At 42.6% G+C, this 18,312-nt stretch overlaps 1 long non-coding RNA gene across 1 annotated transcript; it reads right to left on the reverse strand.

Annotated features, from left to right (window-relative positions):
* Nucleotides 1–1,666: 1,666 nt before the first annotated feature.
* LOC127330235 (uncharacterized) lies at nucleotides 1,667–17,494 on the reverse strand. Its single transcript, XR_007869199.1, has 5 exons — nucleotides 17,200–17,494; nucleotides 17,014–17,110; nucleotides 16,772–16,848; nucleotides 2,041–2,115; nucleotides 1,667–1,887 (listed from the first exon to the last, which is right to left on the reverse strand). It is a non-coding gene; the product is annotated as an uncharacterized lncRNA (long non-coding RNA).
* Nucleotides 17,495–18,312: the final 818 nt, after the last annotated feature.

The raw sequence follows: 18,312 nt of genomic DNA on the forward strand, positions 1-18,312 counted from the left end.
CAAACCATCAAGAAAGGTACTTTGCAAGAGTGCAAGATAACAAGTGCTAATCTAAGAAGACAAGAAGGAAGAGCTATTTTCTCAAGTGGAAATAGCATAGGTAGGAGAATCAGTTTCTCTTGTGGATATAGCATGCACAAGAGCGTCAGTTTCTCTTGTGGAGATAGCATGCCGGCATCTCAAGTGATGCGGACACTATGGTGTTTCTAGGACAACTAATCAACCTTCTGAGGGGAAAAGGTAGCATGCCGCCATCTCAAATGATGGGGACGCTTATAGAAGATGAGGTAGCATAAGTCCATCTCAATTGATGGGAATGCTAGAGAATTTCTATAAAACATCTATATCTTTATTGAAGAAGATACTTCAAAAGATACCTATGACATCTCTATATCTTTGTTAAAGAAGAGTTCCTCTTCAAGAAACATTTAGGAAAGAGTTCCCCACTTAGTCTCCATTTTCCACGACCATCTCCATATGGTCAACACACGTCCTTTTTCCGTACCCTTCCAGTACACATAAACACAACACTTTCTTTTCAAAACATTTGTCAAAACAAAACTCAAGCCCCGGTTAAGGTAGACCTTTGCAACCCGTCCATGACCGCGGACATGGCTATTCGAATAGATTTAACTCTGCAGAGTTTGCGCACTGATAAATCCGCCGGGATCATCCCCGGATCATCATACGAAAGTATGCGAGACTCGGATAACCAGTCATAGTCTTTCGCCCGTCTCCATTGGCACAAGTCCTTCCCTGCGGGCTTACCCCTTCCCGGCACCCCGGCAGCATACCTCCTTTTGAGCGTATCTCCGGCGCCATGACGGAAGACCCTCAGTAATCGTCCGGCTATCGGTTTAGACAGTGTATTGCCTCCTCCAGAGCGCAACCCGGCGTCGGAGGTCATCGTGACCCTCCCTAGAGAGTTGTGAAGGGTGCTCATGCCAAATTCAACGAACTACGGACTAAGCCCGTGCCCATATTGGATAATGTGGTTGCGCGAATAAAGTTGGGCTGGTGTACACTTATACGCAGTGCTCCTTTTTAGAAAACCATTTCTTTTTCCCACAACACCTTGGTTGTTCAATAAACACCCATACACCAATTTTCCAAACATCTTTATCAAGATCGTTTGCTTTCATAAACCATACACTTGGGTTAACTCACCCAAGGTTTTCATAAACATTTACAACAAGGTAAACCTTGAGGGGTTCCCAACCTATAGTTTCATGAGAAGGAACTAACACAACACCATGGTCAAGATGAAGATCATCATGCCATGAGGGTATATGTGAGTGGCATAAAGTGGATCCTACTTGCTTAAGGTAAGCATGTAAGATGATAACATAAGGTGGATCAAACTTTCTGATTTGTGGTGCTACTATACAACTTGGGTGGTGTAGGTATTCTACCCGTTCATCATTCATGAGGGGCCACGGCATACTTCTCTCAAGTTGAGAATTACACCAAGCTTCATGACCTTGATACCATCTAGACTCAACAAGGTGGGGGTGTGGTGTAAAACTCTATTTTGTAAATGACATGATCATGTTGAGCACTCAAGTAGACCCAAGGGAGTAGCACGGCCGTGACACCATGCATCCCTCCAACATGTGAACAAAGATGAAAGACCACCACAAGGAAATACTCTAATTACAACCATACATAGACCAACATAGAGAGATCATCACATAAGGGATAAGATGCTTAGGGACATCAACAATTGACATCCAACACCACATCATTCAGAGTTCAAAGATGGCTTGCCTTGGCTTATTTGTCACTGGACTTCTTCAACTCCATCAATATAAGAATCCCAACAACATAAATAAAAAAAATCCTCGTCCGATTCCACTTCTTCTTCTTCTTCTCCAGAATTGTTCGCATCTATCGCCAAAAAATATAAAAGGAACACAATCAATCACATTGTACCAACAAAACAAACATGCAACAATCATAAGTTAACCAATCAAATAAGGGCCACTATACAAAGGACTTATAGATACCACAAACAACTTAAAGAGAACCCATTTTATTTACCTAGTAAAGGTATGAGAGTATCACAACTTAGCAATTGCCTCTCTCGGTATCACCATGGCACAAGCTAAGTACCCCCTGGTAGATAAAATCATAAAGAGGACAAGAGCGTTAGTTTGACATCAAATACATTCACAAAACATTTTCAAACATTTTTGGAAAAGTAGAAATCAGTTTTCCCAATTTAATTGGCTCACTTAACACTATACAATAATAGGAAGCAAGCAAGATACCACACCATTTGAAAACTCAAGCTAAACAAAAGAGCTAATGTTAAGTTGCAGAGCTTTTGTTTTGCAAGCATAAAACAAAGGTTGCCCATCTCTACCAAAAGGAGTTGGTCAAGGGTTTTAATTAAACCGAGAAGTTTTGCTTCAACAATGCATGTCACACATATACATTACTAACAGCAACAAATATGTATGAACAGAGACTAATAATATTTTTCCTAGATAGCAAGTACTAATACAAGACTAACCCAATTGGAATCACCCAAAAAGGTTAATCCTATTTTAGGAATTTCTTTGAATCTGACTGTACAGAAAACAAGATCTGTAAGCCATAAATCGTAGAAAAATCCTAAAAATATGAGGCCACTGGAATTTCAAAGATATTTAAACAGAGATTCACACACAATTGGATTTGGGTTCAAATTATTTCTGAAACTCTTACAAATGGATTTACAAGTTTACTGCATGTCTATACCATTTGCTTTCACTCTGGATTTACACAACAGATAAATGTTTGAAACTTGTTTGAGACGATTAAGAAAACATTAAGCAATCCTACAAAATTGGAATCACTCAATTAGGTTCAAAAATGGATTTTTGGTGATTTAAAAGCTAACAGTCATGTCTGCAGATGTCAACACCCGGATTTTTAAGTCCAGATGCCTGTCATGCCATACATCGCAATCCCAGGAATATTGTTGTTGCGAGACATAACAGTTGAATATCATATGTCATCATTCATTACATACCATAGTCGTCTTTACAAATAGAGATCACATGATCCCATAATACACACATAGTCAATCTAGGGATCAACATTCACCAAGTTCATAGGTTCATAGCGGAAGCGTAACGTAGAAGGGACTCTCTAGTCCACAGGCCAACGCTTGACGTCAGAAGGCTCCCTAGTTGTCGTGGGCGTCCTGCTGGTCATCTTCTTCACCCTGTTGTTCTTCTTCATAATCTGGCCATTTGAATAGCCAGGGACACAGCCGTGAGTACTTTAAAGTACTCGCAAACTAATACTAAGGTAAGTGCTCACAATCCTAGTAAGGGGGTGCTAAGCTCTAGTTTATTTTGCATAAAGCAGATTTTGTTTCACAAACATTTTTGTAAACAACTCTTTATGTACCAACTACTCAAGTGGGAACATTAGTGTCATTCCCACAACTCTGTTGTGATTCCAAGTCAAAGTCTCCATTCAAGTTCAAAGTCATAAGTCACACTTCACCATTCATAGTTTTCGAAAAGTTCTGATGACGGAACAGTATGGCCTTTCCAACTGTCCATAACCGAGGACGCGGCTATTCGAATAGGTTTAACTCTGCAGAGGTTGTACACTTGTGCCACAACAATTGCAATAGCTCGTCAGGGTAATCGGCCCTGATTTATCGTACGCAGTACGCGAACTACCAATCATAACCTTTCATTTACATACCCTAGTATAGGCACCTCTCCCCATGAGCTTGGCCTCCCAAAGTGAAGACCAACTGTCAACCCGGGAACTGCACAGGCTTGGGCCGGACATTCACCTCATCGCGCATCATATCGTATCATCTCGCTTGTTGTGGTAGAGGCAGCTTTCGGCATAACCCCGATGATGCTTGTTTAGAGGGAACCCATACTAAGACACACAAACTTCCAGCTTAAGCCCTACCCAGATTCAGGTATTGTGGGGGTACTAAGAAAATTGGAATGGTATCGCATCCGAACCCAACCATCGCATCTTTGAAACATTCACCAAGTCATTCACCAGTCATATTCACCTTCAAAAGAAATCATTCAATGGAATGCATCTTCATCCCAAGGTTTCGAAACTCCTTTAAAAATCTCTCAATAGAATGACTCGTCATTCCAAGGTTTTCGAAATCATTTCAGTTCCCAGTCTCCCACATGGAGTAGCCACTTTCAAATCAGCACTAGCATCTATGCAAGAGGGATGCTAAGTATTTGGTGTGTTTCTAGGCTAAGTTTGATACTCTTGTACTAATCCCATACTAACCAAGTGAATCATGAATCAAAAAGTACTTTGACAAAACCAAAGTACATAAGGTTTGTAAAGTAAAAACTGGAAAATAGGATCATAAGTATAAAGTAGATAAGGTAATGCCTTGCTCATAGTGCTTTGCAAGTTTGCAAGATTATTATCTTGCATTGGGGTTAACTTGCAAAGGTCTAGCTGGCAATGGTGATAGCTTGCTATCTTGACTATTCTAGTAAACTTCTTTACTTCGACCAAAGTTAACTATAAAAGTAACTCATTTAAAAACAAATCGGTAAACTTGTACAGTAAAAACTGGGGATGGGTTCATATAAGAAAAGCTAAGAAACATGGTGCCTTGCCCTAAGAGGGCTTTGCACCTTGCAAGAATATTAGCTTGCAAACTAAGTATTTTAGCTTGCAAACAATATCATTGATAAACTTGCATTGGTATTTCAGCTTGCTACAGATTAACTTGCATCGGTATTGGCTTGCCTTGGTATGAAGTGAGGGTCTAAGTTCTCTTCTCCTTTCTCCTTGTTGTAGAAGTCCTCCCCTTCTTGATGGTCTCCGGTACTAGCGTCTAAAATACGAATACGGGATACACAATCATTCCACCAAACGTACATACTAACTACGCACACACAAGCTTCACACAATTTAAACTAGCATCCCACACTACTATTAAGTGGGTGGATGTGTTCCTCTTATTCAAGCAAAAGATATTTCCTCCCATTATCTTATTAAGATTTAATTTCTCTTATGAACAAAATATGACCTAGGTTGACCAAAGTCAACCTCTTCATACTCCTCATTTGAGAAAATGATTTAAATGAGGTTTCATACCTCATACAATTTAATCCTAACAAGGGTAATGATTTAAGGTCACCCAATGCTCAATATGAGATTATATAGACCATGGTCCATACCTCATGTTGAAATACTTGGGACCAAGATTTAAATGAGAGAGAAACCTCTCATAAGATTTAACACATAGTTGTAACTAGGTTAGCAACTACCATTGAGGTGATTGCACCACCTCAACAATACATTGGTTATTCTAACAATACTTGTACTCACACCAATACTACACTTAGAGTGCATTGGTTGTGTTGCTTGAGGAAAATAATCTCCTCTCCTTACATGTAAGTGATAGTTTCCATCTAGTGTTTGAGAAATACCTTTCTCTTACTGAAAACTTCTTAAGATTTAATTTCTCAACAATCATACATGAAATCATGTTGACTCAGGTCAACCATTCATTATCATTATTTGAGAAATAGATTTAAATGAGGTAAAATACCTCATACCATTTAATAACACTACCTATGATTTAAATCTCTTAGCAATTCATATAGGTGAGTTTGGCCAGGGGTCCAAACATCACATGAATTCATTTGAGACAAGATTTAAATGAAGTATATGACTTCATATGAATTACTTAATAGTTTTGGACAATATCAACTAGTTAAACTAGCCATGTTGCACACTTCTTAAACTAGGGCATGATCATGCAAAGTGACCACACCATTTTCTTGTAGAAACAATTAGTGTAAGTCAAATGTGAGCTAAAGGAGTTGGAATTAACTTAAAATCATTTGTGGTTGATTTTTAAGAATTAATCTAAGGCAGAAAAGTCCCTGACTTGTTATTTTTGTCAGATTAATTCTACAAAGAGATTGACCATGAGGCCAGTGGCATTGGATAGATATTTTCCTAAGCTTTCCAAAAATATAAAATTCACTAGATTTGGTTTAGCCAATTTGAAATGGTTGAATTTCAAAGTGGAGGCAAGATACAATTTATAACCAATTTATTTAACAGATTTGCAAAATGGGCCGGCGGGAAACTAAACGGGCCGAAAGATTTGAAAATGCCCGGGGCAGCCCAACCAGCGCTGCGGGCCAGCTGACAAAGGGGCCCGCGCGTCAGTGAGTGAAACTCACCGAAACGGCACGGAGAAGGTGGGCGGTTGGATTAGATGCATCGGGCGGCTGTGGATCGTCGTCGCCGCCGACGAGAGTGCGTACGCGGGCACGGCGGAGGTAGGGGGTCGGCGGCGAGCTGGGACGTCGGCGAGCGGCGGCGTTGATGCAGGTCGATGTTGTAGACGACGGCGGTCCTCCCGGTAGCGATGGCGTCTCCGGGAGGGCTCCAATCGACGGCGGCGTCTGCGGCAGCTTGCGGGTCTCCGGCGACGAATTGGCTTGCTCCGGCGGCCAATGTGGTTGGGGAAGGAGTAGAGGTGGTTCAGAGAGGGGAGGGAATGATGCGGGTGTGCAGAAAGAGTCGAGGGGAGGCTCCCTTTTATAGGCGCGTGAAGGTGCTGAGGCGCGGCGATGATGGCGACTAGGGCGCGGCTTCTCCGGCGATGGAGAGGGGTAGGAGGGAGCAGGCGAGGTAGAGGGTGTCCGGGCGGTGCTAGGGAGCTAGCAGGCGAGGTGGGGACGGTCCGGTGACGACGCGCGACGGTGACGTTCTGGCGGCAGGGTTGCGGGAAAGCGGCGAGCTGGTCGTCGGCGACGGCGCTCGCGGGGACACGGGCGCTTGCCTGGCGGGTTCAGGGTGCGGCGGTGAGGCTCGACGCGCAGAGAGGGGGTCCAGGGGAGGCGTGCTGCGGCGAGGCGACGCGTGCCCAGGGTATGTCCACGGACGCGCGCGCTGCGACGCGAGCGGCATCCAGGTAGATTTTGGGCGAGCGAATTCCGGCGACCCTCGGCATCTTCTCCGACCAGGGTTGGTATAGGCTGCACTAGGGAGGTGAGGTGGTGCTTATGGACATCAGGGCCAGGGCTGGAGGTGAAGGAGAGAGGAGGGAGCACGGCATGGCCGGCATGCCATTGGCATGGCCATGGCTAGGCCATGTCTTGCCCTTCCCTAGGGTTCCTGTGGTGGTGTGAGGCAGGGAGGGGGCAAGGAAACATGTAGGGTTGGTTTGGGGTAGGTTATGGGTAGTAGAACACTATTTCAAATAGTGTTGTATTTATGTCATATTTGGACTTTTCAATATTTGCTCAATTTTGCTTGAGTTTAAAAAGGTTGACCAAAATGAAAAGAGTGTGGTTGGTTTGGTTCTAAATGACCAGAGGCAAAGATAGGTGGTGGTGGAATTTAGAAATTTAAAGAATGGCAAAATTTGAATAGTGGGAGATTGTTCCACTTAATTAAAAGTGCCAACTTTGGATGAGCAAAGCAATTGATCAAGAAGGATTGGGGCAAGGTGGTCTTTACAAAAAGTGTTCATCTTGATGTCCTCTTAGATGACATGCAAAGAGTTGGGAAAGTCTAGTTTGAAAAACTTGAAATGGAGAGGCTCAAAGTAGGGACCAGAATAATTATGGCAGATTTGACCATTATTGCATGTGATCCCCAATTGAGTTTGAAATTGATTTGAATTGGGTTTCTTGGATTCCAAAAGTTGTAATAGATGTTTAGCATCATTATACAACTAATGGTGAAGGCCAAAATGGGCTAGGGTCAAAATTTAGAAAAATGGCATAAGCCCTATGTGAGGTTTTGTGAATTTCTAACTATTTAAACTTTTATTTTTCTTGGCCTTGCTTTGACAAGGGTGAGGTTTATTTGGTGTTAGATGAAGTTGGATGAAAGGTTCCAACCATTTTGAGGCAAGGTTGGTGCCTAGATCAAGAGTTGATAAATTGGCCCTATGTGTATGTGAGGAAAATGGAAATATCCCACTATTGGGGTTCTCTCCATTTGATTGGACTTGTCTTGACTCTAATGTCATTTTTATTAGTTTAGAAACATTTTCAAACCATTGAAACCATTTCAAATGGTCTTGCTCCAAGATTTGCAAAATTGGCCAAAACACATAGGAGATGACAAGTCAAGATTTCTTATTCTTGTCAGATGCTCCCCTTGCTTTACTTGAGCAAGGGTGAGGGTCAATTTAGGGTTAGATTGGGTTCAGAGATGGTTTCACACCATTTTGGTAAAGGTAGAAGTGCATAGGACAAGAATTTGTGACAATGGCTAGGGGTCACATATGCCTCTATGCATATGTGGCATTTGATTTTTAATAGAACTTGGCTTGACCCAAAGATGTTGTTGGGTGTTGAAATGGCATATAGGAGTGATCCAACCATTCAACTTCAAGTCTAGGGTCAAGATCCTCAATTTCACAAATTGATATTTTGCTCTCATATACCTCTATGGCATTATTACTCTCTTTTTGAAAACCTTGTGTTCCACTTTGGATTGTGTTGGAAAAGTACTAGATAAGGTTTAAGAATACTTTCCAATTCTCTACATAAAGTAGAAAGGCCTAGGGGAAGTTTTACAAAATAGCCATAGGCATATATGCTTCTTTCTAAAATAAGATTTTTCCTTTTTATTCTATTTTTCAAAGATTGAGGACAAGAGGGGTGAGGTTGAGGGTTTAGTAACTTTGGCAAAGGTTCACCACTATTTAGCAGAAGAAAAGGGGTAAGGTTTCAGATTCACATATTAGGGCTATAGGCCCACATATAGTTTTTCCTTTATTCAGGGTTTCTCAAAATAGAGACAAATGATTTTGAAAAGGTTAGGGTTTAGGGTTTTTCACATAAGCATAAAAACACACATCAGGGTAGAAGCACAAGTAATAGGGATGAGCACTAAGCATAGCACTCTTAATTAAGAAAAGTTTTTGTTGGTTCTCATTTTTGGAAAAGGAACTTCATTTTTGCTTTGTTTTGAAATTTGGGTTGTTACAAACCCTTCCCCCTTAAACAAATCTCGTCCCGAGATTTTAAGAAGAGTTAGGTTCCTAAGAGAGATTGGGTGATAGGATTTAGCAGGGAACATACTTGGCATATTCTGAGAGGTTTCTTGTGTTTCGGTGGCCTTCCGGTTGTAGTAGCGACCGTTGCGGTTGTTCGGGTAGTTTGGAGCAAACTTCCTTCTGGTTGCGATATGGTGCTGCTGCTGTACAGATGCAGAGGGGTTGGCGGCGATCTTGGCAAGCTTCTTGCGGCATTCATTGGAGAAATGACCCACAGTTCCACATTCATAGCAGGTTACCGTTGACTTGCTTGTTTGTACGATGGGTACAGCATTGCTTCCCGTCCTGGGGGCATTGTTGGTGGCTTTCCTCGGGCACTTGTTAGAGTAGTGACCAGTAGCACCGCATGCGTAGCAAGTCACATTGGACTTGGCTCTAGGGGCATGGTGGGGTACTGGGATGAGCCGTTCTAGTGATGCTATCTTCACGCGGAGGCGGGCAATGAGGTAGTCCTTCTTGGCTTGCTGATGGCGAAGCGCCCTGCGCTCCATTGCAAGGATGTTGATGGTGTCAGTCATCTTGGCGTGCTCGGTGTGTATCTGATTGGCCTGGGCACGGGAGTTGTTACGGGTAGGAGGGGCCATCTGAACATTGAAGTAGATGATAAGATAAGAGGGAAACTTCTAGGGTTTGTTTGAGTTAAAGTTCACAAAGTTCAAAACTTGAAAACTTGAGTAGTGTTGAAGGGGTAAAAACCAGCAACACCTTTTCATTCATACCAAACATCACACATTACAAATCTAACACACCGTTGGTTTGAAGAACCATTCATTCGTTCTACGATACATGGGGATCCTGATACAACTCACACCTACTTAAGTGCTGAGGTGATACTACTCTTCCGGGTGGAATCTTCTTCTTCACGGGTGAGATGCTTGACGAGAGGCGAGGGCATTGTCCAAATCCCTGCGGGTTTTGTACTGCCGGAAGTCCTGAGGTGCTTCAGAGGGGTTCATCTTTGGTTGCGGTGGGGGCATGGTCATTGGTTCTCCCCAGGGGTCATGTCTTGGGTAGTAGATGAAGCGAGTGTTCTTGATCTTGTCCTTATTTTGTCCACACAGACGAAAAATTGCTTCCTGCATCGCTTCGGCTAGTCCTTCCTTCCAGGTGTTTCCCGTTACAGAAACCCAAATGGTTTCCCATACCGGGGCATCAAGCTTCCTTCGTAGATCAGTAGAAACGTCCCACTGAGGTGGTTCTCCTGACTTAGCCTTAAGTGGCATTCCGAAGAACTTGGGGTACGGGTGTCCCAGATAATCCACTAGTTGCTTCAACTCTTTTTCGAACTTGAGGTCGCCTTCGGGACCAAGCTGATAGGACTCCCATTGGTACGTCATCTGTGAGCAAAGAGGAGTAGATTAGAGAAGTAGTCAAGTGTGCAAATTTTTATGTAGGCTTGCAAGAAAGTAGAGTATGTTTTTCTCATTTTTGGCAAAGAATCTCCAAGGTAAGAGTAAGAACAAGTTTTCACAAATATTCACTTCATTGGTTTTTGAAACTAAGTTTTTCAGACGTCCATTCTAACTAGGGTCTCCTAAGGTCAAACAATGGCTCTGATACCAACTTGTCAACACCCGGATTTTTAAGTCCAGATGCCTGTCATGCCATACATCGCAATCCCAGGAATATTGTTGTTGCGAGACATAACAGTTGAATATCATATGTCATCATTCATTACATACCATAGTCGTCTTTACAAATAGAGATCACATGATCCCATAATACACACATAGTCAATCTAGGGATCAACATTCACCAAGTTCATAGGTTCATAGCGGAAGCGTAACGTAGAAGGGACTCTCTAGTCCACAGGCCAACGCTTGACGTCAGAAGGCTCCCTAGTTGTCGTGGGCGTCCTGCTGGTCATCTTCTTCACCCTGTTGTTCTTCTTCATAATCTGGCCATTTGAATAGCCAGGGACACAGCCGTGAGTACTTTAAAGTACTCGCAAACTAATACTAAGGTAAGTGCTCACAATCCTAGTAAGGGGGTGCTAAGCTCTAGTTTATTTTGCATAAAGCAGATTTTGTTTCACAAACATTTTTGTAAACAACTCTTTATGTACCAACTACTCAAGTGGGAACATTAGTGTCATTCCCACAACTCTGTTGTGATTCCAAGTCAAAGTCTCCATTCAAGTTCAAAGTCATAAGTCACACTTCACCATTCATAGTTTTCGAAAAGTTCTGATGACGGAACAGTATGGCCTTTCCAACTGTCCATAACCGAGGACGCGGCTATTCGAATAGGTTTAACTCTGCAGAGGTTGTACACTTGTGCCACAACAATTGCAATAGCTCGTCAGGGGTAACTGGCCCTGATTTATCGTACGCAGTACGCGAACTACCAATCATAACCTTTCATTTACATACCCTAGTATAGGCACCTCTCCCCATGAGCTTGGCCTCCCAGTGAAGACCAACTGTCAACCTGGGAACTGCACAGGGCTTGGGCCGGACATTCACCTCATCGCGCATCATATCGTATCATCTCAGTTGTTGTGGTAGAGGCAGCTTTCGGCATAACCCCGATGATGCTTGTTTAGAGGGAACCCATACTAAGACACACAAACTTCCAGTTAAGCCCTACCCAGATTCAGGTATTGTGGGGGTACGGTAAAATTGGAATGGTATCGCATCCGAACCCAACCATCAGTATTTTTGAAACATTCACCAAGTCATTCACCAGTCATATTCACCTTCAAAAGAAATCATTCAATGGAATGCATCTTCATCCCAAGGTTTCGAAACTCCTTTAAAAATCTCTCAATAGAATGACTCGTCATTCCAAGGTTTTCGAAATCATTTCAGCCTCCTGGCCTCCCACATGGAGTAGCCACTTTCAAATCAGCACTAGCATCTATGCAAGAGGGATGCTAAGTATTTGGTGTGTTTCTAGGCTAAGTTTGATACTCTTGTACTAATCCCATACTAACCAAGTGAATCATGAATCAAAAAGTACTTTGACAAAACCAAAGTACATAAGGTTTGTAAAGTAAAAACTGGAAAATAGGATCATAAGTATAAAGTAGATAAGGTAATGCCTTGCTCATAGTGCTTTGCAAGTTTGCAAGATTATTATCTTGCATTGGGGTTAACTTGCAAAGGTCTAGCTGGCAATGGTGATAGCTTGCTATCTTGACTATTCTAGTAAACTTCTTTACTTCGACCAAAGTTAACTATAAAAGTAACTCATTTAAAAACAAATCGGTAAACTTGTACAGTAAAAACTGGGGATGGGTTCATATAAGAAAAGCTAAGAAACATGGTGCCTTGCCCTAAGAGGGCTTTGCACCTTGCAAGAATATTAGCTTGCAAACTAAGTATTTTAGCTTGCAAACAATATCATTGATAAACTTGCATTGGTATTTCAGCTTGCTACAGATTAACTTGCATCGGTATTGGCTTGCCTTGGTATGAAGTGAGGGTCTAAGTTCTCTTCTCCTTTCTCCTTGTTGTAGAAGTCCTCCCCTTCTTGATGGTCTCCGGTACTAGCGTCTAAAATACGAATACGGGATACACAATCATTCCACCAAACGTACATACTAACTACGCACACACAAGCTTCACACAATTTAAACTAGCATCCCACACTACTATTAAGTGGGTGGATGTGTTCCTCTTATTCAAGCAAAAGATATTTCCTCCCATTATCTTATTAAGATTTAATTTCTCTTATGAACAAAATATGACCTAGGTTGACCAAAGTCAACCTCTTCATACTCCTCATTTGAGAAAATGATTTAAATGAGGTTTCATACCTCATACAATTTAATCCTAACAAGGGTAATGATTTAAGGTCACCCAATGCTCAATATGAGATTATATAGACCATGGTCCATACCTCATGTTGAAATACTTGGGACCAAGATTTAAATGAGAGAGAAACCTCTCATAAGATTTAACACATAGTTGTAACTAGGTTAGCAACTACCATTGAGGTGATTGCACCACCTCAACAATACATTGGTTATTCTAACAATACTTGTACTCACACCAATACTACACTTAGAGTGCATTGGTTGTGTTGCTTGAGGAAAATAATCTCCTCTCCTTACATGTAAGTGATAGTTTCCATCTAGTGTTTGAGAAATACCTTTCTCTTACTGAAAACTTCTTAAGATTTAATTTCTCAACAATCATACATGAAATCATGTTGACTCAGGTCAACCATTCATTATCATTATTTGAGAAATAGATTTAAATGAGGTAAAATACCTCATACCATTTAATAACACTACCTATGATTTAAATCTCTTAGCAATTCATATAGGTGAGTTTGGCCAGGGGTCCAAACATCACATGAATTCATTTGAGACAAGATTTAAATGAAGTATATGACTTCATATGAATTACTTAATAGTTTTGGACAATATCAACTAGTTAAACTAGCCATGTTGCACACTTCTTAAACTAGGGCATGATCATGCAAAGTGACCACACCATTTTCTTGTAGAAACAATTAGTGTAAGTCAAATGTGAGCTAAAGGAGTTGGAATTAACTTAAAATCATTTGTGGTTGATTTTTAAGAATTAATCTAAGGCAGAAAAGTCCCTGACTTGTTATTTTTGTCAGATTAATTCTACAAAGAGATTGACCATGAGGCCAGTGGCATTGGATAGATATTTTCCTAAGCTTTCCAAAAATATAAAATTCACTAGATTTGGTTTAGCCAATTTGAAATGGTTGAATTTCAAAGTGGAGGCAGTATTACAATTTATAACCAATTTATTTAACAGGATTTGCAAAATGGGCCGGCGGGAAACTAAACGGGCCGAAAGATTTGAAAATGCCCAGGGGCAGCCCAACTAGCGCTGCGGGCCAGCTGACAAAGGGGCCCGCGCGTCGCTGAGTGAAACTCACCGAAACGGCACGGGAGAAGGTGGGCGGTTGGATTAGATGCAGATCGGGCGGCTGTGGATCGTCGTCGCCGTCGACGAGAGGCCCACGCGGGCCCGGCGGAGGTAGGGGGCCGGCGGCGAGCTGGGACGTCGACAGCGGCGGCGTTGATGCAGGTCGATGTTGTAGACGACGGCGGTCCTCCCCGGTAGCAGTGGCGTCTCCGGGGAGGGCTCCAATCGACGGCGGCGTCATGCGGCAGCTTGCGGGTCTCCGGCGACGAATTGGCTTGCTCCGGCGGCCAATGTGGTTGGGGAAGGAGTAGAGGTGGTTCAGAGAGGGGAGGGAATGATGCGGGTGTGCAGAAAGAGTCGAGGGGAGGCTCCCTTTTATAGACGCGTGAAGGTGCTGAGGCGCGGCGATGATGGCGACTAGGGCGCGGCTTCTCCGGCGATGGAGAGGGGTAGGAGGGAGCAGTGGCGAGGTAGAGGGTGTCCGGGGCGGTGCTAGGGAGCTAGCAGGCGAGGTGGGGGACGGTCCGGTGACGACGCGCGACGGTGACGTTCTCGGCGGCAGGGTTGCGGGAAAGCGGCGAGCTGGTCGTCGGCGACGGCGCTCGCGGGGACACGGCGCTGCCTCGGCGGGTTCTGTGGTGCGGCGGTGAGGCTCGACGCGCAGAGAGGGGGTCCAGGGAGGCGTGCTGCGGCGAGGCGACGCGTGCCCAGGGTAGGTAAACGGACGCGCGCGCTGCGACGCGAGCGGCATCCCGGTCGATTTTGGGCGAGCGAATTCCGGCGACCCTCGGCATCTTCTCCGACCAGGGTTGGTATAGGCTGCACTAGGGAGGTGAGGTGGTGCTTATGGACATCAGGGCCAGGGCTGGAGGTGAAGGAGAGAGGAGGGAGCACGGCATGGCCGGCATGCCATTGGCATGGCCATGGCTAGGCCATGTCTTGCCCTTCCCTAGGGTTCCTGTGGTGGTGTGAGGCAGGGAGGGGGCAAGGAAACATGTAGGGTTGGTTTGGGGTAGGTTATGGGTAGTAGAACACTATTTCAAATAGTGTTGTATTTATGTCATATTTGGACTTTTCAATATTTGCTCAATTTTGCTTGAGTTTAAAAAGGTTGACCAAAATGAAAAGAGTGTGGTTGGTTTGGTTCTAAATGACCAGAGGCAAAGATAGGTGGTGGTGGAATTTAGAAATTTAAAGAATGGCAAAATTTGAATAGTGGGAGATTGTTCCACTTAATTAAAAGTGCCAACTTTGGATGAGCAAAGCAATTGATCAAGAAGGATTGGGGCAAGGTGGTCTTTACAAAAAGTGTTCATCTTGATGTCCTCTTAGATGACATGCAAAGAGTTGGGAAAGTCTAGTTTGAAAAACTTGAAATGGAGAGGCTCAAAGTAGGGACCAGAATAATTATGGCAGATTTGACCATTATTGCATGTGATCCCCAATTGAGTTTGAAATTGATTTGAATTGGGTTTCTTGGATTCCAAAAGTTGTAATAGATGTTTAGCATCATTATACAACTAATGGTGAAGGCCAAAATGGGCTAGGGTCAAAATTTAGAAAAATGGCATAAGCCCTATGTGAGGTTTTGTGAATTTCTAACTATTTAAACTTTTATTTTTCTTGGCCTTGCTTTGACAAGGGTGAGGTTTATTTGGTGTTAGATGAAGTTGGATGAAAGGTTCCAACCATTTTGAGGCAAGGTTGGTGCCTAGATCAAGAGTTGATAAATTGGCCCTATGTGTATGTGAGGAAAATGGAAATATCCCACTATTGGGGTTCTCTCCATTTGATTGGACTTGTCTTGACTCTAATGTCATTTTTATTAGTTTAGAAACATTTTCAAACCATTGAAACCATTTCAAATGGTCTTGCTCCAAGATTTGCAAAATTGGCCAAAACACATAGGAGATGACAAGTCAAGATTTCTTATTCTTGTCAGATGCTCCCCTTGCTTTACTTGAGCAAGGGTGAGGGTCAATTTAGGGTTAGATTGGGTTCAGAGATGGTTTCACACCATTTTGGTAAAGGTAGAAGTGCATAGGACAAGAATTTGTGACAATGGCTAGGGGTCACATATGCCTCTATGCATATGTGGCATTTGATTTTTAATAGAACTTGGCTTGACCCAAAGATGTTGTTGGGTGTTGAAATGGCATATAGGAGTGATCCAACCATTCAACTTCAAGTCTAGGGTCAAGATCCTCAATTTCACAAATTGATATTTTGCTCTCATATACCTCTATGGCATTATTACTCTCTTTTTGAAAACCTTGTGTTCCACTTTGGATTGTGTTGGAAAAGTACTAGATAAGGTTTAAGAATACTTTCCAATTCTCTACATAAAGTAGAAAGGCCTAGGGGAAGTTTTACAAAATAGCCATAGGCATATATGCTTCTTTCTAAAATAAGATTTTTCCTTTTTATTCTATTTTTCAAAGATTGAGGACAAGAGGGGTGAGGTTGAGGGTTTAGTAACTTTGGCAAAGGTTCACCACTATTTAGCAGAAGAAAAGGGGTAAGGTTTCAGATTCACATATTAGGGCTATAGGCCCACATATAGTTTTTCCTTTATTCAGGGTTTCTCAAAATAGAGACAAATGATTTTGAAAAGGTTAGGGTTTAGGGTTTTTCACATAAGCATAAAAACACACATCAGGGTAGAAGCACAAGTAATAGGGATGAGCACTAAGCATAGCACTCTTAATTAAGAAAAGTTTTTGTTGGTTCTCATTTTTGGAAAAGGAACTTCATTTTTGCTTTGTTTTGAAATTTGGGTTGTTACAGCAGAACATACAGAACAAGTTTAATTCGCCAAAAATCATACACAAATCACAAAAATCTGAGGTCTGCTGCATCTGAAAGGTATTGAATAGGTGGTTCTTACCCAGTTGGTTTCATTCAAAAATTCGTTTCCAAGCTCCTGGTTTAATTCGACAAAGTCAGATCTGACCAGATCTTGATCTATGAACCATTCCAATTTCAGGAGGTCATTTGAAGTGAAACCAACGCCAAAATGAAGATACTGAAGAGGGCTTTCACTCACAGTTGAGTTTGCTCAAAAAGGTTTTGTAAAACGGGATAAATCTAACAAACAGTGATTCTGCATGTTTAAAAAACTTTATTTACCATGGAAAATCCGTAACGAATTTGAGGATGAGACCAACGCCAAGTTGTATATCTTTTCAATATCTAACTATGGAACTTTGAATCACTCGATTTGGATCTGCACACGATTTTTGACGGATTTTACAAAATCGTACCAGAATCTGAAACAACAAGATAGCAGAAATTACTGCAAGGTTTTGGACGAACTTTGGTCAAGAGTTTCAGATCTGAGGATTGCTCAACCTTCTCCATGCTTGGACCAACATGCACCTGCATCAAGATCCAATCTTGTGAGAGGGGAAAAGAGAAATAGAGCTGGATTCATCAAAGATTAGGGAAGAAGAGAGGGAGAGGGATGCTCTCATGGTGAGGAGGAGCTTGAGGGAGGAGGGGAGCTTCATCTTGGTGGCTTTCCATGGCCATGGCCGGCCATGCAAGCAAGGGGCAGCAGCATTTCGTGGGGAAGTGGAGGAGGAGAGTGTGAGGGAGTGGAGGAAGAGAAATGAGAGCCAAAGGTGAAGGAGGTGGCCGGCCAAGCTCCTTATATAGAGGGAGAGGGAGTTGGCTGCCTCCTTTGTGATTGGCCAAGGTGGGTGGCTGGCTTGGGGAAGGGAAAATTGACCCAAGCTGAAAATTATTAGTGGCATTGGGAAGAGACAAAGAAAAGAGAGGTTTTCCCAAGGTGGAGTAATTGTGAGAGAGAGAGATATTGAGAGGTATGGTGCACATGTGTGCCATGGCATGGCATGGCCGGCTCCTTCATGTGCCATTCAAAAAAAATGAATCATAAAAAGGGAGCTTCCAACATACATGTTGATCATAGTGGAGCCACATTATTTCATGCCAAGATGGTGGCTTAGATAATGTGTACAAAAATATAAAAGAGATAGAGATGGAAGGAGAGTGTGATGGTGATATGCACCATGATGGTATTTGTGGCTTGAAGGTTTTCGTGCCCAGGAGATGATGGAGATGGTGGTGTACAATGTTTCAAGTGCAGGCCATTTGTGAGATGGCCGCCACAAGATTTGAGATTTGAATTATGCAAAAACAAGATGAGACCCATGGCACTCAAGTGCTTATGCAAGACACACGGCACCACTTGTGTTATGCAAAGAAAATAGATTCCTTCAAGTGATAAAGAGTCCAAGGTTTAAAGAGATAGTGAAGGATGTAATCATATACTCACAAGGATGAATATATTGACATAAGTCATCAATTCATGATGGAAAAGAATAGATGATTGAGATGGGTATGATGAAATATAAGTTGCTCTACAAATAAGAGGTCGATTGGGAGTGATTTGAAAGTATCAAATGA

This window comes from Lolium perenne, chromosome 2, assembly GCF_019359855.2.
Source record: "Lolium perenne isolate Kyuss_39 chromosome 2, Kyuss_2.0, whole genome shotgun sequence".
Lineage (NCBI taxonomy): Eukaryota > Viridiplantae > Streptophyta > Magnoliopsida > Poales > Poaceae > Lolium > Lolium perenne.